The sequence below is a fragment of the Charadrius vociferus genome, unplaced genomic scaffold (genome assembly GCF_000708025.1).
Source record: "Charadrius vociferus isolate BGI_N301 unplaced genomic scaffold, ASM70802v2 scaffold260, whole genome shotgun sequence".
NCBI lineage: Eukaryota > Metazoa > Chordata > Aves > Charadriiformes > Charadriidae > Charadrius > Charadrius vociferus.
In genome coordinates, this window is record NW_009646410.1 from 183,856 (window position 1) to 184,079 (window position 224).

Here is a 224-nt window from a genome sequence, read left to right on the forward strand (position 1 = left end):
GACGGGGCTTGGAGCAACCTGGGCTGGTGGGAGGTGTCCCTGCCCAGGGCAGGGGGGTTGGAACTGGATGATCTTTAAGGTCCCTTCCAACCTAAACCATTCTATGATCTTGGGGGTAGCAAAACCCTCATCCCCCGGGTGTCCTCGAGCACCCGGAGCCTCCCGAGGCCCCGTGGGGAACGGGGACGATCCGGCTGCAGCTCTCAGCCCTTATAGCGGGGAGC